The sequence below is a fragment of the Phodopus roborovskii genome, unplaced genomic scaffold (assembly GCF_943737965.1).
Source record: "Phodopus roborovskii unplaced genomic scaffold, PHOROB, whole genome shotgun sequence".
In the NCBI taxonomy this organism is placed as follows: Eukaryota; Metazoa; Chordata; class Mammalia; order Rodentia; family Cricetidae; genus Phodopus; species Phodopus roborovskii.
This window is the reverse complement of record NW_026126648.1, coordinates 7,414,590-7,438,740: the sequence shown is the minus strand read 5'-3', so window position 1 is coordinate 7,438,740 and position 24,151 is coordinate 7,414,590.

The following is a 24,151-nucleotide window of genomic DNA, read 5'->3' as shown; positions in this document are numbered from 1 at the left end:
CTTAGCTTCTTCCTGACACTCTTCCCTGACCATTGTAGTTGCTTCTTGTGCAGATATAAGCCAAAATAAATGCTTCATTCTAAAAGTTGTTTTTAGGCACAGTATATTATACAGTAACAGAAAAGTAACTAACACACCACTCAATTAAGTATAATATTGTAGCCTCATTGAGGAATTATTTCTCTAATCCTCTCCCTTTTATTTCTCTTCTCTGTTTGTTTTTCCTTTTGTTATCCCTTTTAGTACTTGCTAAGTAGTCAGTACAGGATATACTCTGTAGAAAGCACTTGTCAAATAAAGGTAAAATAACCACAGCCCTTGTGTCTCATTCAAAGTTTATAACCCATTGAAGGAGCGAGTCAAGTAAGACATACAAAGGAAGTCTTAAGTCATGAATGCAAAGCCTTCATAAATAGCCCTGGAACATCAGAGTAGGGGGATTAATGAACTGACTCTGGAAGGAAGTCATCAGCTAGAATAGTCAGCAATATACAGCCCAATTGCTTACATCAAGTTTTGCCATTGCTTTTCCCAGTCTGGGCCACATCAATCACAATCCTGACGTGTTCATATTATACCTACGTAGTAGTCATACCTTTTACATGTTGAAAATCCACCAAAGTTTCTGTTTTCTTATCATCAAAGTACATCAAAGTACATATCCTTATGGTACATCAATTAATTTTTCATTTAATTTTTTTTAATCCACGGTTCAAACACAGTGTACACATACACTCACTCTGGGTTTATGTGGCCAGCCTCAACTTAAACATGAGCCATAATCTTAGAATGTGAATTCGCAAGAAAGTAATTTTTGTCTGCAATTATGTGGAGCCACTGATGAACCCTATAGCATGAATAAGCTGTTCAATCCCTGACGCTGAAGGATAGCTTTGTGCTTTGTGTGCTCTGGGTACACAAACTGTTGAGAGCAGAGGGTACTTGTCTTGCAACACTGTTGTATTTTACTGTCTATTACAAAGTTCTGTCCTGATCTCATGTGTTTTCATGGACTGAACCCTACAGTGTGAGGCCATTGTTAAGAATCTAAATGTTATGATCCCTAAATCAGCCTAACAAGTTTTTTTTGTTGTTGTTGCTGTTGTTGTTGTTGTTCAAAATAGAACACAACATCTTCTCCCACTACAACAGCTGAGCTAAACATCTCATTTTGGTGTTGGAAGAATGTCAAGAAGTCAACAGTTGGCACCATGCCTAAGGTCATTATACTATTTGTTATAGCAATGAATTGAATGTAATTCAGCTAATATTTGAGGATCTATTGTGTGAATAAAGATGTGTGGTAGGCTCTATGGAAGGGGAGGGAGAATTAAAAAGTTGGATATTCACCCAGCGTTAGTAACTCAAGGGATAAAGCGACATTCTCATAACAAACCATGTGGCTGAGACACAGGCCTTTCCCTGTGGTAATCAAAAAGTTAGAAACATGATTTTTATTAGAAAATATGTCAGACTCCAGTAAGATAACAGCATTTGAAGTGAGTATACCACCTTGAAATCTCTACTTACATCGAAGTCCAGAGACTTACAGATATACTTGTTTCTAATATTTGACCAATTTGCTGTGTGGCCTTCTATGAATATAGTTTCCCTTATAATGCCTTAGTTTTGGTTAGTTTTATATTCAGGATTTTAGTGTAAATAATATGTATTTGATAGGTTGTGGAAAGACTATTATTATATAAAGGCTTTATCATGCCTATCAGACTTTACAATCGTTCTCAAATTTTTGCTATCATAATTTGCTTAACCTCAATGCTTAAGAAGGATATCACCTGTAGGATACTCTAAACAAAATAATTAAGATATATAAAGTCACAAAAAGATGTGAAAGCCAGAGGAACAGGAAGTCTATGGTGGGATTATGTTTCCTAGAAATGACAGAGATGGTACTTTCTACAATGGTAGAAATAGTCTTTCTATAATGGCTGCCCAAGCAAGACCTGAGCAATGACAATACCAATATACTCACATAAAAAGGGAAGATCTCATGGTTCTGACCCTAAGACAAAGTTCTATAAATAACTAATGCTTTCTAAGAGAGGAAGAATTAGTCTTTCTCAGGGATGAATACACTAATTAGCTAACAATACCAAGTGATAATCACTGAAATCACAAATAGACTCACTAAATAGACTCAACGTGTGCCTTTATATGTTTGGTGTGTGCGTAAGTGTGTGTGTGTGTGTGTGTGTAAGTGTAAATAATAATAAAAGAGAGAAAAGAGGAAAGGGAGGGGGGAATTACTTGATATTTTAATTAAATTTTAAAAAAATCAAAAGAAACAAAAATAAAGAGAAAAATAAAATTTAAAAAGGGGGAAAGGATGTAATAAGTATTGGAACTGTAGTTATGATAGGACCAGTGACTCTCCAGGATGTGCAGAGCAGTAGAACACAGGTTAAGTCCCATGGTTCTAGGTCCTAGATTTTTCTTATATAGTGTGATATAAATGCAATGGGCAGTGTTATTAGGATTTCCTTTTCCTGAACTTAACTATATTTCTTGGAAGGCAATCGTGTGAAAGGACAAATTTTATCCTGGTCCCAGAGAGTTTATATCCCACAGCTTCTTCCAAGCTTTAGGAAGCATTTATTCTACAGCTAGCTACAGTGCAATGGAATGCCACGTTCCTAATTGCCAATTGAGGAACTTGGGCAGGTTTCTCCCTGTTCACTTCTTATTCTGCTGGCAAACTCAGAGCTCCTTTAATTCTCTCTGAGAAAGGCCTTGAAAGCAAACACCTTTGGTAACTTTGTCGAACATTTGTGGCACTCTGAACTGCACACATATTACTGGAGCTTATTTCCCTTTGAAATCTGGCCAGCAGTTTGCTCTGGAGTCTCAATTATCTCTTGTTGCTGTGGAACGAGGCTGCCAAGGACCATTTCACTGCTTCTTGCCATCACTCAGACACACGAAGAGCCAGTTTAGCAAACTGGAATATCAAGTTCATTAGTGGACTTTGAAGGTCACCAACTGGGATGCTTCCTAAATCAGCTGGAGGAGGAAGATGTGAATGATAAGCCTATCTCTGCGAAAACAGACCATACTGTTGGTTTCCCTAGACTTAGACGTTCACCTACGATTGTACAGACGCTATAGCAACTCTGTCTGCCTGAGCAGTTTAAAACAAGGGTGAAAAATCATCTCAGTTGAATGAGGCCTATACACCAGCTTTCCTAGGTTGTCTCAAGAAAACCAAACCAGAAACAAACAAACTACTGTGAAATTATCATGTGGCCATTTGTTTGATGTTGGAATATTGAAAATCTACCACCAACTAGGAGAGCCCCTGAGCTCCCAATACAGTTCCCACCAAGGCACAACCACCGCATGTCTTGGTGTCTCCAGGTAAACTAGCAGAACTAAAGCTGGGATTCTTGTGTTCTGCACTCACAGCCTGGCAGATGAAAGGTCTTTATCCTTCCCAGAGAGGATAAATTGCTCCAGTTAAAAGAGATAATTTGGTGCCCTCCAGTGGCTAGACCTGACAACCTCGCTCTTGACCTTTCAACCTCTTTTATCCTAATGGGAAAGTTACAATTCAGTGCTTTCTTGGAGTGTTGCCTTTAATCTGAGAAAAAGAATCCCCATTTCCTCAATATAATGGAGATCTGACAGGGTCAGGTAGCATGAAAGAAAGACAAACCTGTCAATTTATAGTAGTAGTAGTAACAATGGAATACCACATATGGACATTTCTGTGACAGTACCATTCTTTAGACCTAGATGGCCTTACAGGCCCATTATTTTCCTTGAAGCTATGTAAATTTGGAACCATGTCATCAATAAAATATCTCTCAAATTCCCCCATACAATGATTCCAAGATCCTAGAGAAGGGACACATGTTTCTACACTCAACACTTGGTAAGAAAGATGGCTCCTGCTACAGACAAAAAGTAATAATCTGTTTTAAGAGTCCAGTAAAGGAATTGAAGTAAAATTCCTTTTCCCGTGACACATTTTACATGTCTAAGCATGTTCTATTGGTGCTGTACTTGGGTAGCAAGGTAGTCTGAGAAGCCATCAAACAGTCACATTCCAAATCTCTTCTTTGTCAAGGATGGGTAACATGTGCTAATAAATATCCACTAACTGGTTCTCATACACAATGATTTGTAAATTGTTTTTAAAAAAGAAATCAAAAAATAGGGGAGAAACACCTGTTTAAACCTCGTTACTGTACAGCCAATGGAAGCCATACCGTTTTGCTCATAAAAAAGATAAATCGTTCACCTTCTCTTTCTTCCTTACCCTAATACTTAACTGTGCTGATGAGTCTAACATTAGACTCATGACCCCTTTATATAAGGCTCATTATTAAAAGAGATGGCTAGCAACAGTGATACAGAAGGTCGGTCATAGGTCACCTAATGGATACAGAAATATTGTGTCAAAAGTATTAGCCATGGATACATCTGCCAGAGTTGGTTTGAGGGAAACAAGTTGATAAGTTCCAAAGAGTGGTTTAGAAAGTAAGAGGAAATTAGTCAGTAATAGCGCGCGCGTGTGTGTGTGTGTGTGTGTGTGTGTGTGTGTGTGTGTTTGTGTATGTGTGTGTATGTGTTGCTGTTACTGGTAATACTCAACAGCATGAGAGCTCTGTAAAAACACTAAAAACGGAGAAATAAGTACACAGAAAAATCACATTGATTGTAGATCGGTGCTATACAAAATAGTAGTCATTACGCAGCTATAACTGCCTATTGACTCACTAAAATAAAGCCAGTTCAAATTGAGATCTGATCTCAGTATAAACTATTCTGAAGAAATTTACCAAAAGACCTGATCAAAAGCGGTGGTTTTGAAGAGTTAACACAAAGGGATAGTATAAAGTATGTATTCCTTAAATTTCCCCCATTGTTCAGTTTTCTGGCAAGAGACAATGATGTGACTGAATTCTGAGTATTTTTCAAAGTCATCATGTATAGGGTTTGCTAACAGCTTGAATGTGGGGTGTGAGAGGTAGGAGTCAAGAATGACTCCAAAGGTGAACTTGTTATGAGTGAGGATGTGGGAGTATGTGGGAAGGAATATGGAGAAAATACAGCTCAACACGTCAAATGAGTTACCCAAGGTCTCACTGATGAGTCATAGCGAAACAGTTACTTGAACTGGTAGGTAACAATTCTGTTAGTTTATGTTTTGTGTTCTTAACAGTTGGAAAAATCAGGATTTATAAGGAAGAAGAGTGATTTGCTCAAAGTCATAGAGAAGAACGGAGCCTTTGAAATAGGCTTCTTGACAGGCAGATGAGGGAGGTTGATTTTGGCATGGCACTGTAGCTGTGGTCATTCAAATATAACCAGGTTTAAGCAAGTATGTAAATACATTAAGGGGCAGAAAATATCTGGAGACATTTGGGGGAGAATGTTTTCAAATCCCACAGGTAAAACCTGTTCTAGACTCAAAAATGATGGTTCTAGTTAGATTGTTGGGTACCCCCATTTGAACTATGAATAAGTGAAATACTCTGTCTTTAAGATGTATCTAGGGTCAAAGTGGACAATGGCACCTATCATTTAATAGGAAAATGTCCCCATCAAGAGTCTGAAATTCCATCTTTAAGCTCAAGAAATTTCACTGCTTAAGTCATAGCAAGGGAGACAGATGAATCATCATAGATTACAAACATCATCCTTTAAAAATGTTCTTCCCAAATGAGATTTCAAAGTAAAATGGTTATGGGGATATATATATATGGTTGACGTTCATAAGGCCTGGATACATAATTGTTCATTCTTTCTTACTATTATCTACATAGAGTAGAATTATATATAAAATTTGTCATAAGTCAGATATTAGCACAATAATGTTGCATAACAAAGCACACCAAACATGCATAGATGAAGTGTGCTATCAAAATTTTGGTTGCTGTCTAACCTTAGTTCCTGTAGAAAGCTTCCAAATTGTTAACAATTTTCTGTGTGGTAGGAGTGTCTTGCTTAATTATCATGGACCCCGATGTTTCTAAACATGCTAGAGGAGCCATCTGTGGGAATGTCTGGTAGGTTTTTGTGTCACCTAACTGCAGCCTGACTTCTGAGGAGAGAAAGCAGAATGTAGCCAGAGCAAAATGGAGGAAGATTTAATCAAGCGTATCTGTGTGGACCCGGAAGCTCAGTGAGTTTCTGGGTGGGTAATGTGCAGTGCATTTTAAATAACCATGTAAGAGCAATTCATCCTTACCTCAAATGACAGGATAACAGAAACATTACTTCTGAGAGCCATTTGGACTTTGCTCTGTATGAATACAATCAGCAGTTATGATTAGAAACTTTTGCCATAAGGCAACTAACGATATTGATAAGTATCACTTTTAATTATTTGAGACATCTTTGCAAATTACTGAATCAGAAGAAGTTGTAGTACTTCATTTATAGTCACTTGAACATGATGAGAGTACCCAGAGCCCTCCTAACTTTGTCGCTGGCGTTTGAAGTATGAACCACCTTTAGAAGGGTTGTGCTTACCAATTGTGAAGTTGATCTAAACTGGATTAGTTGGGTAGTTGATATCAAAGACAATTTTTAAATAAGTATTTCTATGTCTTTTCAGTCAGGTATGTGAAGGCCAGTTAGAAATCTCTGCTTCAGACTGTAAACAGATAGAGCCCATATCTAAGTTCCTGTTCTGGTCCATGTCTCATATTCTGGAGCTCAGGTTTTAATTCCATACATATTGTGTATATTCTCTCCATATTTATGTCATTTTAAACTTCGCTCAATTCACATCTAATATAGTATCTTGTTGGTCAAAGTAGTCTTGGAAAATTCTGAGCATAATGGTTGGTATATAAATAATTCTATTACAAGAATATGATGATGTGGTGGTGTAATTATTCTATGAGGGCAATGATGGATTGAGATAGTTAGTTGTTTACATTCTACACAAAAATCAAAGATACCATATCAGAAGGCTTACACCATACCCATTACACCCACAGACAAAATCATATCCAAAACATATCAGAATGTTTTCTGATTTACCTTGCACATATATCTTCTCAGGATGTCTGTTCTCCAATAGTACTCAATATCTAATTAATGATCTGAGAAATTCCCCTTATTTGTAGCATGCATACTACATTAAGACAACCCAAACCCTTGTAGTGAAGGTGTTTAATTCAGTGGTTCTCAATCTTCCTAATGTTGAGACCCTTTAAAACAGATCATCATGTTGTGGTGATTCCATCCACAAAATTATTTTCATTACTAAGATACTTCATAACTATAATTTTGCTACGGTTATGTATTATGATATGAATAACTGTGTTTATGATGGCCTCATGAGACCCCTGTGGAAGGGTATTTTGACTGTCCCTGAAAGTTAATGCGAGTCACAGGTTGAGAACCACAGCTTTAGATGCAACTTAGCTGTCATTTTATGTTAATGACTGAATATTTCCATATATGGGAATATTGCATGACACCACTCCACTAATGACACCAGCATTTCTATTTATGTAACCTTGGACAAGTGCATAGCTTCATTCAGGAACCCTGATTCCCTTGGCTGGATAATCACCTTGTACTACCTCCCACATAGGACTGAAGTGAAAACTCACTGAATTAGTAAATCCAAGACTTCAGAATAGCACCTGGACCAAAAAAAGTAATTATGTGTGTGGTAGTTCTTCTTCTGAGCAATTCATATGCATTCTGAGACAATTGACTTTAACAATGACAATAACAAACGTTGCCCTTTGTTTTCTGATCTCTGTCCTCCAGAGACAGCTGGGGTGCAGAGATGGTAGTCAACACAGTCTACATGATAACATGATAAACAGATGGGAAGTGAGCTCAGACAATGGGCACCTGGATCCTCGCATCTCCTTATGCTATGCCATCATCTACAGACCTCAGGTATGCCTTATTTTCACTTTTTGTTTGTTTATTTGTTTGTTTGTTTGTTTGAAGACAGGGTTTCCCCTGTGTAACAGTCATAACTGCCCTGAAACTTGCTTTATAGACCAGACTGGCCTCGAAATCACAGAAATCTACCTGCCTCTGCCTTCCAAGTGCTGATATTAAAGGTGTTTACCCCCATCTCCTGTCACTCTTAATTTCATTAAAACATATCCCTCTGCTCTCACTCCAATGCCATGAGTCTTATAAGAGGTTCAGCTGCAAATACTTTAATACTATTCATAGGTATAGATTAAGTAAATGTATTTTCTCTCTTTATACATATTTCTATTCCACTTAGTATTGGATGTTCTGGTAGAATCAAACAATATGATAGGACAGGATTCTAGACCTGTTCTAAGCGACTGCTTTTTTTTACATAGATATAAAATTTCTCTAAAATCTATTAAAGAAACCAACATATACTACTTGTGCAAAACCTGCTACAAATACAAAGGTGTGTTACAAGAGTCCTGTTCTTATCAATTCCAACCTCACTGAGCCTCAAAGTGTCAAAGTACAATCTTGTAAGAGGCTACCTCCCAGATGAGGATTGGAAAAACCCTAGTCCAGCTTCGAACATGCAGCAGCATTTCTCCAGTAATTCCAAATGTAATTTTGAAAAGTTGTTCATTTCCTTTAAAGTGATAATAATCAAGAGAAAAAGATGAGCATCAAATACTTCAACTGGAGCAGAACCTTGTAACATTATAGACAAATAATGGAGAAAATGTCATTTGGATTTAGAAATGAAAGTGGCTGGTTCTACCTGCAACATAAAGGATGATTTCATGGAAGGCACAGCATTTGAACTGGTCTTGACCAGATGAGATTCAAGCATGAAAAGACAGAGAATGGAAAAACAGAATGCATGCACATAAAAGTAAGATGTCTCTGAGATCTGTGAGTGATTGGTGTGCCAGGAGGGAAAACGCAGAAATGGAAAAGTGTGAGTAAATGAATTTTACAGCTCAGTTCTCTGAGAATAACCAAATGGCTCACCCGCTCCATGGAAGAGATCTTTGAGTCTAGGTGGAATAATTAGGCATCCATAAGAAAGGTACATGAAATATCAAAAGACAGAGTATTTGGAGGCATTGGGTTGGCCTTGGAATTCATTTCCTCCCATTAAGGTTTGCTTCTCCAAGTTTGTGTTAACACCCAGAACTGTGTCTTTGCTGTAACTATTTGGTTAATTTTCAACATGATTTCATTGACTTAAATGTACTCAGCCATCCTGTGTGTATAAAAATGCCTTACCATTGTACTTTCATGGGCATGCACCCGTATAGATATCTACACACTTGTGCAGTCTTCTCTGACAAATTGACTGTCAGAGAAAACACAGTCATTTATTGACTAAAATATGATTTAAATTAGACCTATGCTCTTTCTTTGAAATTACAAAGTTTATTCGTCTATTATTTTTTTTGTGTGTGGCCCTATGTAACTATTTTCTTCTGTTCTTGGAAGCTATGGCATTTACATATCACCTAATATCCATGAATAGGACAAAAAACATTATTTTGAGAAATAAGCTTATGACACACTTCTCCCAGTGAAGGGAAGTGCACACTCATTCAAGGAACACTTGGAATTTCCTACTTCCACTCAAAAGATTCTACTACAAATAGAAAATTCAATACTCATTTTGCTGAAGGACACAACATGCCATACCTACTGACCTTCATATTTCCAGAACGTGGCACAAACTGAATGAATAATAGGTGTCACTAATGTATTGCCTAAGTGAACAAATGAATGAATATGCTGCTATTTGTCTGAAATAATTTATAACGTTATAAAATAGCATTTTCTTGTACTGTTTACACATTGACCTTCCCCATACAATCTTCCCAAATTATCCCCTTTGTTGTCTTTAACCTTATTATCTCAAACAGTGTATGGAGTTCTTTCCTTTGCATTTCTGTCTCCCTCAATTTTCCACTTCCCCTTAAAGAGCATGATGAATATTAATTATGTTTAATATATAAAAATAGCGCCATCATTACCTTTGAGTTTTCTTTCACTTGTGTCTGCTTTTTCATGTCTCTTGATTTCCCACTACATTATATTATTCTAAGTCAGAAAGTCCCATTTTCTTATTTTATCTCCTCACTTTTCCCTTGTGCAGTGGCTCTTTATTTCACTATTTTTAACTTCTCCTTCTCATTGTCTTCAAATTGCTTATGGTCATATCCCTCACTTCATACAGATAGCATCTAAATGCAAATACCCACCAGGAAAAAAAATTACAGAGTGGCAGAGGGAAGTAATGCTTTGAAATAAACATTGTATATTGAATTGGTTTCCAAATCATCATCAGTAAACAAATGCCAAATAGCAGTCCCCAGACACAAGATAAAATCATTTTGAAATAAGAAGCTCTCTTTCTTTCTTTTCTTTCTTCCTTCATTTCTCTCTCTCTCTTTTGATCTTTCTCTCTATGTCTAACTTTCTTTCTTTTCCTTGTAAAATATCACACATCATTTCTGCTAACAGCAAAGGAGGCCTTTAGCTGAAACTATGTCATAACTTAACAGGTAATCCGTGTGTGTATGTGTTTAAACAAATGTATAAGCAATGGAATCTGGGAGGCAAAAACCTCAACTTGACTTGCAAGTTACTCATTTCACATGAAAGAAATGAAAGTTGTCTATGCTACCATTCCATTGCGAATGTGTGTGCCTTTTGGAGATATTCCCTCTGAAGTAAAAACCTGAGTGTAGTCCATGTACTTTACCAAGATGTCCCCTTCCCTTTATGATGTGGTTCATGATGAGTAGAGAATTCCAGGACTTCCTGTCTCTGAAAACTTGCATCTGGGAATCTCTAACCTTATCCCAGTTCTCCACTTACCAGCTATGGGACTTTAGGCAAGACAGAACCTGCCTGAGTCCCAATATTCTCCTCTAGAATAGAACATAAATTATCGTGGTTTCAGAGCAATGTAAAAGAGCGATGTAAGAGCATCTTCAAAAAGCTTAGGAGTTCTCACCTATAAAAAGTAGCCCTGTCCCCATCACCTGTTATAAGCCACAAGCAAGAACCCAGTAACTGCCTCTCAGGAATATGTGAACTTCTTCTTTCTTGTCTGCACACATGTCACTTTATTTTTCTAAAATTCTTTCTTATTCAGATAGCTAACAGAACAAATGTATTCATCCTTCAAACCCCGTCTACTTTGGCATCAGATTTGCAGGAAGTGTGCTTTGATCTCCCTGAGAACTAGTCTCTTTTTCATTAAGTCATTCAACCATTTATTTATTCAATGTCTCCTTGCTCTGTAAGCTATGGAAATATAGTCAGCAAAAAAAGTAAAACAAACTAAAATCCCCAATCTCATGGAGGTTGTGTTTCAGTAGAAGACATGAATAGTAATCTAAATAAATAAAATATGTAGTGTTGAAGACATTCATCACTGCTGTGGAGAATATAAAGCAGAAAAGAAATCACAGGATGCCAATGTTAGGAACTGGGAGTAGCTTCTAATTTGAACAGACTAAGGAACAAGTATATTTGAGCAAAGAGGAGAAAGAATGGAAGGATGGAAAAATGGACAAAGGTTGTTCCAGGCAGAAGGATATGCACATGTGAAGGCTCTGAACTTTTCATTTATTGTCCCTCTGCAGTGTAACTACTTGCTTAAGTTCATTTACTGAAGTTTACGCTTGTTAATTACTATGATTTTAAATAAATTATATCCATATTATGTAAATGAGATATTTCAAATTCTGTGTTTTAATTTCTCAGAGGCTGAAAACAGGAGTTGTCTTATCTATGTATTCTTGTTAGGTGTTACAGGTTGAGACCCAAAGATCACTCAGCATAACTGGAGTCTGAATTTGATAGCTATTATTAAACTCCCAGTGACTTCCTGGAAAGAAACAGTCCTTACAGACAGCCAAGACTGCTTTCTTCAGGGAGACAAAAAAGAAAACACATCTAGTTTGGCAATGGCATGGGACAGTAAAGCAAGCAAGCAGATTAACACCAGCCAGCAGTTAGCTGGGACATCTAGAAATTGATCCCAACTTCTAGAACTGAGTTGGGTTTTTTCCCATAAGACTTTTCACAATGAGGGTAAAAAGAGAGGTAGATTTCAGGTTAAACCAAAGATAGCTCCAACTAATAGAACATGGAGGAACTTTGACTCTTTAACTGGTAGAGTTTTGCTTTTTGATAGTAGTATCAGTAATTCTGATTTTTTAAATTTAAATTGGGTTTGTGGAATCTTAAGATGTCAATATCTTAAGATATTAAGTATCCTCTAGTCTTGGTACTGTAAAGTCTTATGTCTATAGAGCCAGGTAGATGACTTGATGGACGGGGTGGAATTATGGTTAATAGGGACTGACACCCTGCATAAACACAGAGGCCCTCACCCAACACTTTGGCATCATGTTGCTTCAAACCTGGTTACACAGCAATATGAAACAGATGCACATCTCTGTTATATGGAAATCTAAGTTTTCAACGTTGACAGCAAAGTCAATATTTTAAGTGAAAAAAATATATGTTCAAACTAAATGTCAAAAATAACAAACCTGGACATTGACTTCTGTGATTTCCCATCTCCGATTTGGTTAAACCATGCCATTTATAAGTAGGAGAAATGACAAGTAGAAATGCCAGGCATCTTGCTTAGTCACATTGAAGCAGGAAAGATTTAGAACTTCCAAAAGAGCCAAGGTGTTGTAAAGTCATTTCATTTATTAAACTGAGCACCTGTAAAATAAAGACACAGCTCTGATGTTCAGATGCACTCAGAAACATCACAGATCCGATGCCTTTCCATTTGTTTGAAGGTTGAATGTAGAAACAGCTTCTGTTACATCAAAGATCAAAACATCAAGGTTTGGAACATTTTGTGTGCTCATTAGAGTTAGTGTCAGATGTGTCTCTCTGGCTCACACCTACCTGCCATTGAAGGGGAAGCATCTTGTCAGCTATTTAGGGAAAACTCCAGGGGTTTTCTCCTGAGAGATCATGAACATATAATTTTCACCACCTTGTGAAGACTGCTACTTGTCCTCCGTCTCTGCATCTTTCCCAGAACAACCTGTGATAGTCTGTGGATAAATATTGCTATGGATTTTGTTGTCAATGTTGTCAAGGCTGCAATTCTTAGGTTTGCTCAAGGCGAGTGTCTGGTTACATTAAGAGCACACTATGGAAAAGAGATGCCTGGTCATGCTTATTGTCATAATAGCATCTATGTATACCTCCATAAATTACAGAGTGATCTGTGTTTGTGTGTGTGTGTGTGTGTGTGTGTGTGTGTGTGTGTGTGTGTGTACATATATGCATGCAGAAAAGAGAAATAGAAGAAGGAGGAGACACTGAGAGACATATACAGAAAATATGTTTCAACTTTAATTTATGGGTTATTTTCATCTCAAAGGGTAGTTTAATGCCAGAAGACATGATAATGATATGATATTACAATTTTACTGGACTTTAAAATATGTTCAATTTCAATTTGATAATGCGTATCACTATATTATTTAAATAATTAGATTAATTTATTAATGAATTAGCTTCCTTTCATCTAATTTTCAAGAGAATACTCAGTGCAGAATTTATAGTAGGAAGTTACATCTTAAAGTGGACAGTTGGATGGATTTTAACAAATGCAAAGTTTAATTAAGATAGGATTTCCTTGTGGGCTTTTCTAGCCTGTGTTCTCCTACCTCAGTTCCTGACAACCAGTGGTAAATGTTCTACAATATTAGGTAAAAGTCTCCCACTGAATTTGAGATTCATGTACACTCCAGCTCTATTAATGGTCTCTTTTGTAAGTTTGTTTACATTTTGTGGTATTAATATATGGTGGTTTGTTTGCCCACTTACCAGTTGATAGAAGTTTGATGTATTTACGTGTTTGGGGCTGTTTTGAATACAAATATCATACACAATTGCAATTCACGTCTTTCTATAGACTATTATGCTCCCATTTCTTGGAGTAGTAGCAAAGAGTTATGTGATAAATATTTTCTACAGTTAAGAAAAATTATTGAGTGTTTTTCCAAAGTGTGTGTACATTTTAGATTTTGTCTCTCAGTTCCTTGAAATTTTTTACAATATCTTTTGATCATGTTGACCGCTTAGCTCCATCTCTCAGTAGATTCACCTCTTTTCCTACCCACTCAATTAGGCATCCTCTTGTGTTTCTAAATGTACAAAGTCCAGTTTGTACTGCCATTGAACTCTTGGATGTATCGCCTTCCACTGGGTTATGGTGGACCTACCAGGGACTAGACCCTTAGGGAAAACAGACTATTTCTTTGAAGAGTCATCAATAGCCTCAATTGATAACAGCTACTAGGCTAGGTGAGGTACACTGTGCCCACTTCTCCTCTACATGCTGGGATTTTATCTGATCAGAGCTTGAACATGTCTTGTAAATGTTAACACTGTAGGGTAGTCAGTGCTTTCCCAGGCTTTGCATTATTGTTCCTTGTAAAAAGTTATGTGTGATAGCTTACTTTTGGTGAAACCTTGGTTGTGCCATTGTGGTGGTTTATACTGATTGTTGACTTCACAAGGAAGCAGTCACCTAAGAGAAAGACCTCTGAACAAGTTTACGAGGGTGTTTGAAAATAATCAGGGTGGGAAGCACCATTCCATAGACTGAGGTCATGGAATAAATGAAAAGGAGAAAACAAACTGAGCCTTCCTCTTTCTCTCTGCCTGTTGGCACACTACCACCAATTGATCATGTCTTTGTGGCTGTTATTTCCCTACCTGTTTTCCTTTCTAGCTGTAATCTAGAAACCTTCCTCAACATGCTTCTTATTGGGTGTTTGGTTATATCAGTGAGAAAGTTCTTCATGTATCCATGGTATCGAGGTACTTGATCAAACATGTCACAGGTCTCAGGAGAAGTGTTGTTGCTTAAGGTTCACATTCAGTTTGGTGGCCTTTTGTGATATTGGTAGGCATGATCTAAACTGATGGTGGCTAATAGAAAATAAAAGGATGACCTCCTTGGAACAAGAGGGAATTGTACCAGAATGCTGCTCATTTTCAACTGATATTATCTGTATTTTCTGGTTTAACAGCAGACTTTGAACTTGAAAGACAGTTTTTTTTTTCTCCTGAGTCTCCAGTCATTTGGAGGACTCTGATTAATATAATTTAGTGGGCTGATGATGATGTACTCTTTGTGATGACTAATGATGAATATTCTTCTGATGAGTAAAAATATTCCTGAACATTTATAATATGCTCATAATTTGCACATAATTTTGGTGAAGTATCTTTTTAAATATTTATCCAGATTTATCTTGTTATTGGATTGTAAGAATACTTCACACACTTTCATTATGTCTTGAAGGATGCCATGGTTTAGATCTGAAGTGTCACCCACAAGCTTATGTTTTGAACTCTTGCTCAGTAGTGTCTGGCACTGATGTGAAGGCTGTGCAACCTTTTGGGGGCTGGGCCTGGTGGACACAGGGGGTTCTCTTCGCCTTTGAGGCTTTATCTACACTTAGTTTGGGACATGGTCTTTCCTTCCCGACACTGGGAATTTGGATAGATATTGAACTTCTCTGAATCCATGAACCTAAATAAATGTTTCATACTGTTTTAGTTCCTTTTTGCCATGCATTTTGCTTCACAAATGAGAAAAAACTTAATCAACAGGGAAGGTGCCTTCTAATCACTTACTTCTTTTGAATAGTTTGATCATTCATTCTCTTAACAATTCTCTCTAGAAGAGCAGAGAATTTTAATTCTGATCCAGCTCTGTTTGTCCAGTTTTCTTTGGATTACTATTTAGGTCCCTTTAACAGCACTCTTAGCTGATTTTTAAAGGCCAAGCTTATATTTTCTTCTATACCTTCTATAGTTTTCAGTTATGTTTATAGTTATAGTTTATTTTGGGGTGATTTTGCAAATATGGTAAGGCAAGAGTTCACCAATACCAGAGCATATATAATGACCTCTTATTCTTCAAGAGTCAATATTGTATATTTTCAGGTTTCCAAGTATTTTCTTTATTCTACTTTAGTGACTCAAAGTCTTGAATACTTTTGATTAATGTAAATTCTGGATACAAATAGTAAGACCCTTCTTCGTTGTTGCATCTTTTCAAAGTTGCTTTTTCTCTTATATATAGTCTCTCTCTCCTTTCCTTTCTTTCTTTCTCTCACTCTTTTCACACTCATGTATAAACACACACGCACACGCACACGCGCACACACACACACACACACAGACTTCAGATCCAACTTTAAATGTCTATTAAAATGTGATTTTACTGGGATTGTATTACATCTGCATATCAAATTGATGAGTTTTGACACCCCACAGTGTCATCATCTAATACATAAACATAACTGTTTTCAATTTTCTTTAATCTCTCTCTCATACACACACACACACACACACACACACACACACACACACACACACATTTCACTAAGTTGATCCCTAACAACTTAATGGTTTTAATGATCCAGTAGATGGTTATTTAAAAAATACTTCAAACTGAACTCTTTAAGGTAGAGAAATGTAATCTACTTGTAAACATTGACTTTTCCTTTTCTGCCATCTATTCTACTGAAATACTAACATTAGTAACTTAAAAAAATCTTCCCAAGATTGCCCGCATGTGACTTTCTTGTTCATTCAGTGAAAGCATTTAATTTGACCAAAAACCTTTCACACAAAATATAAGAAAGCATAGTTAAGGGGAGAGGATACTACAAGTTAATGTGTCTGATATTTTTTTTCTTACCAATACCATGATTTTTATTCATTTATTTATATTTCACATATCAATCCCAGTTCCCTCTCCTTCCCTCCTTATCTCCCTCCCTCCCTCTTACCCTCTCTGCCCCCTCACATGCACCCTGACCACCCTCCCCTCACATCCCCACACCCCAATTCCACATGTAGGGCAATGCCATCCGGGAGGGTTCAAGTCATTTGAAGTAGGGACTAGGACTTTGCTCCTGTCTCTAGGTTAAGGCAGTATCCCTCCATGGGGGATGTATTAGCAAGGTCCTTTTGGGCACCAGGGATACATCCTGGTTCCACTGTCTGAGGTCCCTTAGACTGCTCAGTCCTTCTGGCTGAGACCCATATTCAGGGGGGCCTGAGTTAGTCCATGATTTTTCTTTTTAGTTAAAAAAATATTATTTTGCACTTTACATACCGACTCCAGTTTCCCCTCCCTCCCCTTCTCTCACTCACCACCCCCCACCTTCCCGCTTTTCACCTCTATCCACTCCTCAGAAGGTGAAAGGCCTTTCTTAGGGAGTCAACAAAGTCTGGCACACCAAGTTGAGGCAGGACCAAGCTCCTCCTACAGATCAAGCCACATAACTGTCACCCACATTCAGAGGGCCTAGTTTTGTCTCATGCAGGTTCCCCAATTGTCAGTCCAGAGTCCCTGAGCTCCCACTATCTCCTGTTCTGCTGTCTGTGGTTTTCCCCATCATACTCTTGACCTACCCACCTTGTATTTATGGTCCCTCCACTCTCTCTGCAATTGAACTCCAGGAGCTCAGCCCAGTGCCTGGCTATGGGTCACTGCATCTGCTTCCATCAGTTACTGGATGTAGGTTCTATGATGACAATTAGGGTAGTCACTGATCTGATTAAAGGGGAAGGCTCATTCAGACACCCTCTCCACTATTGCTAGGAGTCATCCTTGTAGATTCCTGCGATTTTCTGAAGTACCAGGTTTCCCACTAACTCTATAATGGCTCTCTCTATGAAGATATCTCTTTCATGCTTTCCCATTTTGTCCCTCCCCCAACTCAGCCTTCATGTTCCCTTAATCTTCCATCCCCCCATTCCCTCTCTTCTAGGACCCTCCCAGTGTTCCCAAGAGATCGTAACTCTTTTCTCTTCCTGGGGCCTCCATGTATGCCCCCCTTAGGGTGCTGCTTTTGACTTAGCTTCTCTGGGCTGTGCATTGTAGCCTAGTTATCCTTTTCTTTACATCTAATACCCACTAAGAGTATTACACACCATGTTTGTCTTTCTGGGTCTGGGTTACCTCACTCAGGATATTTTTGTTGTTGTTTGTTTTGCTTTGTTTTTTTTTTTTTTTTCTAGTTTCATCTATTTGCCTGAAAATTTCAAGGTGTCATTAGATTTTATTGTCTTTAAGTGACAACAGCTAACAAAACTCAATAACTGTGTAACTATTACTCTTGGTCACTCACCAGTAAATAAAACACTTCTGTGTATATTGGGGGGGAGGCATGTCATAGATTCAGTAATTTACTTACATTAGACCACTATGCATTTTTACCTTGAGAAACTGTTTTATCAGATTATTCTTGTATATTTATTAAGGTAATCACAAAGTTTTCTTATTTTGTCTTTTGATATGACTGTTATACCCCTTATTTTTCAGCTTTTGAACCACTAAGCATTTACCTAAATCTCACTCTTATGTGTGATATCCTTTCTATGTACTGCTGGATTCCATTTGTTAAGCCCTGTTAATGATTAGTGTGCTTATATTCTTTGTTTTCTTTTTGCTATCTTTCTCTGTTTCTGATATCAGGAAAATGTTAACCTTATAAACTGAGCTATGAGACATTTCTTGTGGTCCAGTTTTTCATGAAGGACTCTTCTTAATTAGTTACTGTTTTCTTCTTAAATGTTAGATAGATTTCATAAGAGAAGCCATGCAGGTTTAACAAACTTGATACTCCATTTAAGGTCAACTTTCTTAGAGATTTTTCATTATAGATTTTTTTGTGGATATGATATTGCCTATCTATTTCTTCTGCAGTGAACTTTGACCATTGATATGTCTTTGGAAATTCACCCCTGCCATCTAAGTTGTCTGAAAACTATGTTTTCAGAACATGCCCGTATCATCCTATAGGTGGATATAGAAATGGTAGTGATGGTCATTTTAAGGTGTGATTTTGGTTGTTATGTCCTCTGCCTTCATTTATTCTTCAAAATTATTCGCTGAATTATATTTGTATTTTAATGTTTATTTATTATTTTTTGAGATTGGATTTTTCTGTGTAGCCCTTGTTATACATGGAACTAGCTCTGTAGACTAGGCTGGTTTTGTTCTCAGAGATCTGCCTGCTTCTTGTCGCCGTAGTGCTAGATTAAAATTATGTGGTGTCATAGCATGAAATTCGCAGGAAAATGGATGGAACTAGAGGAAAACATTCTGAGTGAGATAACACAGGCAGAGAATGCTAAACATGGTATGTATTCACTTATATGTGAGTATTAGTCATTAAATGATAGACAACCTAAAATCCATAAGGACAGAGAGGTTATGTATAGAGGAGGTGACTAGGGGTGTAGAGCCATATGAATTTCCCTGGGAGGGAAAAATGGAATAGATTTTATGGGTGGACTGGGGGCAGGTGGGAACACAAATGGGAGGATTAGGTGGGGATGGGTAGAGGAGATGGAAATGAAGGAACGTGGGGGAGAGACAGCTAGATCAAGACAGAAAGGGAGGGCAAGGAGAACTCAGAGGAATAGAGGGAGGAGGGATGTGTGATAAGGACATGTTGTATGAGAAGAGAATATACTTTAATAAAAGGTAGCTGAATGCAAAAATGTTTGCTAATGTTAAAATTACCAAACAGATTTTTATTTCAAGGCATTTTCTGTTTTTGTTGTTTCTGTTTGACTCTTACCTTTATTATTTCCTTGTTTTCTTTTGGGGTTATTATTGTTTTCCTCATTTCTTCAGGTGAAAAATTAAGAGCATGAATTTAATATTTTGTCATTTCTGATACATGTTGCACACTCTAAAATCACCCTTTGAGTGATGTTTTAGATGCCTAACTACAACCTCTAACTTTTCATTTCACTCAGTTCAGAGTGGTAACTTGATGCCCAGCATTACATCTTCTATGGCCCTGTGTTTTTAGATGTGTGTGACTTACTTTCCAACAAACTGGATATTTTCTCTCTGTTTTTCTATTGTTTAGTTAATACCACATGGCCAGAAAAAAAAAAAAAACATTGTATGATTCAAATTAAGTTTTACTAATGTTGTTCATTACCTTTCAGAATGATGACTCATTATAGAAAATATTTATTTTCAACTTAAAATAACTCAGTATCTCCCTGTTGCTAAATGGCATGTTCTATAGATACCAATTAGTTCAAGAGATGTTTTTAAGCATATTTTGAATCTTGTAAATCTTCATTGTTGTTATTTAGATGCTCTTTCACACTCTTAAAGGAGTAATAAACACTAAAGTTCTTTTTTGAGGCAGTGCATCATGTTTCTAGGATTACCTTGAATCTGAAAAATATATGAGGATGCTCTTGAACTCCTACCTTTCCATTCTCTACCTGCCAAATCTGGGATTTCACACCCATGCCACTGCACCTGAAACCATTATTTTTATAATGCTCATTTATTTAATGTTGCTACTATGAATAAATAATACTGATATTTACACTTTACAGATATGGAAATATATGGAAAGCATTGGTTATGGGACAAAAGGGCATACAAGTCCTTTGTCATCTGGACAGGACACACATTCTAGAATTTGCTAAAAAAATAAGTATGCTAAGCCATTATGTTCATTGTTGAAAATAAAGGAAGGTAAAACTAGCTGAATAAGAACAGAAGTGATGTAGATTATGGGTGGTTTATTTCTTTCTAGAGTTCTATATTTTATAAGCTTGCAACAATAATTGTTATAAGAAGAACAAACTGTAATTAAATCATTATTACATTTCCCCTTTTCACTACAATAGCTTAAAAGAAACCAAACAATTACTGTGATGTTTATCTAATAATTTCCATAATCTACCTAACCAAAACCCTTATTTTCTTCTTAGAATGGATCTGAATTTATTGTGTCATTCTGTGTTAAATAACATTGCATATAATATTTGACTTTCTATCTGATTATTTTCCTAAGTGTAGATTCCTGAAAGTATGAAAGTTGGTCTATTTCGACTTTAGATTGCTGTAGAAGAGAATACTGTCAGAATTTAACATTATAATTAAATTATAAATAAATAATTTGTGAAGCTACAAAGGAATGAGAGGCACAGTAATTTTCTATCTCAAATATAAGAAGTTGAGCCAGGTAGATGGTCTAGTAGAAGCATTAAGACCTGAGTTTAAAACCCCAAAGCTCATATATAGAGCCATGTATGTGTGGTGGCCAGCTGCAATTCCTTAACTCGGGAGGCAGAGGCAGGGATCGCTAGGGTGATTTGGCTGTCTAGACTAGTTGAGTCAGTGAGCTCAGGGTTCAGAGGAAGACTTGGCTCAATTAAAAAAGTACTGGCTGCTCTTCCAGAGGACACGGGTTCAGTCCCCAGCACCCTCACACAGCATAATTGTCTGTAACTCTGGTTTCAGTGAATCCAGCACCCTCACACAAATACATATGCAGGCAAAACACCAATGCATATAAAATACAAAATAAATAGATATTAAAAAAAGACAAAGTAGAGAGTGACTGATGAAGGCATCTGATGCCATATATCTTTTATCTTTTTATCTATATTTATTCCTATCTATCATCTATCATGCTATATACATGTATATATATTTATATTTATATATTTATAATAAAAGAAAGGAGGAAAAAAGAAGTTGAAATATTGTCATCTCTAGTATTTATACCCATTGTTGAGGTCTGTGATTTTCATTTTAATATTTTCTATTTGTTATTATTTTATTTTACTAGAAATAATAATAGTTATGATTATACATTTGTGTTTGTGTTTATGACACATGTATGTGAATGCAAGTGTGCACAGACAGATCATGATATGAGTCTGTAGGTCAGAGGAAAATGTTCAGGAGTAGGATTTTTCTTTCTACTGACGGTTCAGGGGACTGAATTCAGGTCATCAAACTGGCGCAAGCATTGTTACCTTCTGAGGGTGTAGTTGGAGCAGGAACAATGTGACTTTTATAATCATGTAAGAGAGTTTTAATCATGTGTAGCATCTTACATTTGCACAGGTTTGATAAGAGTATTGTTAAGGGAGATTTAAAATGACTCTGTGCACCTTTTGTGATAACTCTTGTCTTCTTGAGCCTTGGCAGCAAGGGCTGGTAAGAGCTGTAAACACAGGCAGATAACACAGTAAGAAGCCAAGGGAGAGAACTCTGTGGTTACTATGATCAAAGGAACTCATGATCTTCATGAGTCAGAGCCAGACATTACACTGCCTGGAATTTCTCTATATTCCTTTCTATTTAATTAGATGTCCTCCTTAAAGAAAGCCTTGTTTGTTTTAGTAAGAAGGCTCACATTATTCTGTCCCTTAAATAGTGCTTGAAGAATCAGCAAATAAAAATTTAAAAATTGTTTAGCACCTGGATAGTGGTGGCTCTTGGGGGGCAGAGGCAGGTTGATTAAATTTTGAGTTTGATGCCTGCCTGGTCTACAGAGCAAGTTCCATGACAGCCAGAGCTACAGAGGAGCCCTGTTTCAAAAAACTGAAAATGAACCAAAATAAGCAAAAACAGTTCTTTAGTTACCAAAGACATTGCACTTTAGCTGTACTTTATTTCAGTACCCTTCCAATGGTGCCCACAATCACTCTGCCCTTGACAAGCTATATTTATTGCTTTTAAAGTTGTAATAGTGTTTGCCTGCAGTATTTAATCTGACAACAGATTAAAAATGAGAATTTAAAAAGTAGACTTTATCTTCTTCATTACAGGTTATTCTTATGATTAAAATGAATGACCCAATGAAATTCTTTTCATTTAGAATTTTCCTACATGATACTGTGAAATAGCACCAGTGTCTAGTTATCCCTGCAGAATCATTACTGGGACTAATTCCATCAAATTTATCATATGAATTGATGTTCCTCTTTAAGACTCTGAGGTATGAGCACTCCTTGATTAGTGGATACTGTGAAAAGAAAGACCACAATATTTTATACTAAAATGTTCTCATTATTAAAGAGCGAATGTGTTTAATATTTTCTTGGTTGATATACAGACATATATATGCACACACACACATACTCACAAACATATGCAAACATATGTACATACATATGTATAGAGAAAGAGAGAGAGAGAGGAGAGAGAGAGAAATTATGTTCTCCTACCTACTGTGTTCCTCAGAATGCCTTTCGCTTTGTAGAAGATCAGGGAGTTTGCTATGAGATTATATTTCCTAGTAAAATAAGAAGCTATACACATAAAGTCTTATCAACTCAAGCTGAACTCAGATGATTCCAAGGAATATGGCAAACTGAATGTGGAGAAGTCCTTGAGGCCTCAATCCTGTACAAAGGCAACTGAGGAGATCTGGGAAGAGGAGAGGTGATCTTGTCCTGGGAATAGCATACCAATTGTTGGTTCAGTGGCCGTCAGCCCTAAAAAATATACATACAGGTTGTATTATAAAGATTGAACAAGTTTATTTATCCATATGATAGGGTTTGGAGGAAAGAAGGAAAGGGAAAAATGATGTGATTAAATTACAATCTTAGAAATAAAAATATGAATGAAATATGACAAATAAGAATTCTAAGACCTCTCAAGATTGGTAGAAGTTGCTAGTGTCCTACCTTTTCAGTATTTTGTATAAGAAATCTAGGGTTGATTTTGTGAAACAAAATCTTATTTCTCTATAAGTAGTTTACTTTTTCCTCTGGCCTTGTTTATGTAGGGCATTATTTCTGTAGCTGTAATAAAAAAATTCTGCCAAAGTGTAATATTATTTTTTTGCCAGAGTAAATATTCTTACCCTTTTCGTTAGTTTTGCCAGAAAGTTGATATGCATTTTCAACCCTATATTATATTCTATTGCTGTGTTACAAATATCTAAGTTGCCAGATTAAAGTAATAAACTATTACTAGCCTATAGTTCCCATGGGTCATGAATCTGCACACAATTGACTAAATCCTGTACAAGGGTTTCCAAGGGCAGACCAGGTTGTCTTCTTATCTGTAAGTGTATGCTGGGAAGAATCTACTTCAGAGTTCATTGAGGTTGTTGACTATGGCAGTTTGAATGAGAATGCTAACCATAAGCTCATAAATTTAAATTCTTAGTCACCAGTGAATGAACTGTTTGGAAAGGATTAGAAAGATCAGGAGATGTGGCCTCCTCACAGTGGGTATGACCTTGCTGGGGGAAGTTTTTTTTGGGGGGTTCTTCAAGGTTACAAAGCCCAAAACATACCCATTTTATCTATATACCCATTTTATCAGCCCTATGTGGTCCTGCCTGCCAACACAATAAAGTAAATGCTTTCTTTTATA